Source organism: Pelobates fuscus, chromosome 10 (genome assembly GCF_036172605.1).
Source record: "Pelobates fuscus isolate aPelFus1 chromosome 10, aPelFus1.pri, whole genome shotgun sequence".
Taxonomy (NCBI): domain Eukaryota; kingdom Metazoa; phylum Chordata; class Amphibia; order Anura; family Pelobatidae; genus Pelobates; species Pelobates fuscus.
The window spans coordinates 11013143-11015642 of NC_086326.1; the positions used below are offsets into that span (position 1 = coordinate 11013143).

Here is a 2500-nt window from a genome sequence, read left to right on the forward strand (position 1 = left end):
ACCGTTATCGAAGATCTGAGATCCAGGGGTTCTTCCAGTTGGTGGAGTCATGTAGGGGTTCCATGGTGTAATGGTTAGCACTCTGGACTTTGAATCCAGTGATCCGAGTTCAAATCTCGGTGGGACCTATGTGCTTCTTTTAAAAATTTCACATCAAGAGAAAGCTACATTCAACAAAACATTCTTTCTTAAAATCTAATTTAAGCATATATAATCTGCCAAATTGGAGTCAGCCCTCTCGACATTAGATACCAATGGACATCTCTGGCATCTGCTAGGTTTCATTTCTTTCAAGCATTTATGCATACCTAGAAATGCTTCATTTCTTAACCATGGGTATGGATCAGGCCAACATAAATCATTTGGTATCAATGCCTAGATGATGCATTATTCTTCTGACTATTATAAAGTGATTAGTTTCCTATTTTAAATGGAAAAGGATGGATCATTCCTGGTCAGAATCGTTAATCCCCATTGAAGAGCATCACATTAAGACAATGTTAGTCTAGGGCACAGAGAATGACTTCAAGGAAGGATACATGCCGTAGAGTTTAACAACCAGCGAATAATGACACCCCAAAAGAACAGAATCCAGAAAATAATCTTTGAAATGTCATCATCAGAAGCATTCAGACTTAAAGATAATGATCAATTCTAAACACCTGCTATGAAGCCATAATGAGCAAATGACTTTATAGAATGTGTCATACTGCACCTGACACTGGTAAGTTGAGAATAAAGACTGAATGATTGAAATCTGTATTAAGGATAGATAAAAGTGCAATGGGGAAAATTGCTCCATAAGGACTGTTGACTTCAACTTACCTGGCACTGGTAAGTTGAGAATAAAGACTGAATGATTGAAATCTGTATAAAGTGCAATGGGGAAAATTGCTCCATAAGAACTGTTGACTTCAACTTGGGAATGTAAAGATTTCTTAAAGCCAGTGAAAAAATAAAACTCATCAGAAATGTAATTAATCAAAGCACAATATAATCACTGTTTCTAAATTATAGCTAAGTCACATGTGCAGTTTAAGAATAAAAACTAGCATTGTCACACAATGCGCTAGCTGGGACTCGAACCCAGGTCGCAAGAATGGGAATCTTGCATGATACCCCTACACTACTAGCGCAAGCTGCATGGGTGTACTCTAACTGTCAAGATGCACTCTTTGAGCATTGCTCTAACATGTTCTGTTGTAAAAATATACTACACACCATTCGGGAATAAATTCATAATAGTCATGTGGTAAAAGGGTGAAAACCTTAATTCTCCACCTTAATGTTTACCTTATCATTTGGGTTCAATGCCTAGACGATGAATTCTTCTGCCCATTAAAACGTGATCATTTTCCTATTTTCAATGTAAAAGGATGGAATTTTAAGAATGAAAAGCAAAAAATATGAAAAAGCTTTCAGAAGTGGGATTTGAACCCACGCCTCCATGTGGAGACCAGAACACCCAGGTTGCGGAAGAAGTTGATCTTGAGTCTGGCGCCTTTGACCACTCGGCCATCCTGACACTGTGTGTAGCATGTTTGGCAGGAAAAGTCTGCTACTTGTGCAAAGTCTACATTTTCCTTACAATTACCCACTTTTATTGAAATTGAGTGAGAGGTGATATTCTACCGTTATCGAAGATCTGAGATCCAGGGGTTCTTCCAGTTGGTGGAGTCAGGTAGGGGTTCCATGGTGTAATGGTTAGCACTCTGGACTTTGAATCCAGTGATCCGAGTTCAAATCTCGGTGGGACCTATGTGCTTCTTTTAAAAATTTCACATCGAGAGAAAGCTACATTTAACAAAACATTCTTTCTTAAAATCTAATTTAAGCATATATAATCTGCCAAATTGGAGTCAGCCCTCTCGACATTAGATACCAATGGACATCTCTGGCATCTGCTAGGTTTCATTTCTTTCAAGCATTTATGCATACCTAGAAATGCTTCATTTCTTAACCATGGGTATGGATCAGGCCAACATAAATCATTTGGTATCAATGCCTAGATGATGCATTATTCTTCTGACTATAATAAAGTGATTAGTTTCCTATTTTAAATGGAAAAGGATGGATCATTCCTGGTCAGAATCGTTAATCCCCAATGAAGAGCATCACATTAAGACAATGTTAGTCTAGGGCCAAGAGAATGACTTCAAAGAAGGATACATGCCGTAGAGTTTAACAACCAGCGAATAATGACACCCCAAAAGAACAGAATCCAGAAAATAATCTTTGAAATGTCATCATCAGAAGCATTCAGACTTAAAGATAATGATCAATTCTAAACACCTGCTATGAAGCCATAATGAGCAAATGACTTTATAGAAGGTGTCATACTGCACCTGGCACTGGTAAGTTGAGAATAAAGACTGAATGATTGAAATCTGTATTAAGGATAGATAAAAGTGCAATGGGGAAAATTGCTCCATAAGAACTGTTGACTTCAACTTACCTGGCACTGGTAAGTTGAGAATAAAGACTGAATGATTGAAATCTG

At 37.7% G+C, this 2500-nt stretch overlaps 4 non-coding genes across 4 annotated transcripts; 2 read left to right on the forward strand and 2 right to left on the reverse strand.

Moving 5' to 3' along the window:
• Nucleotides 1-56: 56 nt before the first annotated feature.
• On the forward strand, nucleotides 57-128 carry TRNAQ-UUG (transfer RNA glutamine (anticodon UUG)). Its single transcript has one exon. It is a non-coding gene; the product is annotated as a tRNA-Gln (tRNA).
• A 937-nt stretch (nucleotides 129-1065) lies between these two features.
• On the reverse strand, nucleotides 1066-1136 carry TRNAG-CCC (transfer RNA glycine (anticodon CCC)). Its single transcript has one exon. It is a non-coding gene; the product is annotated as a tRNA-Gly (tRNA).
• A 280-nt stretch (nucleotides 1137-1416) lies between these two features.
• Nucleotides 1417-1525, reverse strand: TRNAL-CAA (transfer RNA leucine (anticodon CAA)). Its single transcript has 2 exons — nucleotides 1488-1525; nucleotides 1417-1462 (listed from the first exon to the last, which is right to left on the reverse strand). It is a non-coding gene; the product is annotated as a tRNA-Leu (tRNA).
• A 161-nt stretch (nucleotides 1526-1686) lies between these two features.
• Nucleotides 1687-1758, forward strand: TRNAQ-UUG (transfer RNA glutamine (anticodon UUG)). Its single transcript has one exon. It is a non-coding gene; the product is annotated as a tRNA-Gln (tRNA).
• The last annotated feature ends 742 nt before the right edge of the window (nucleotides 1759-2500 follow it).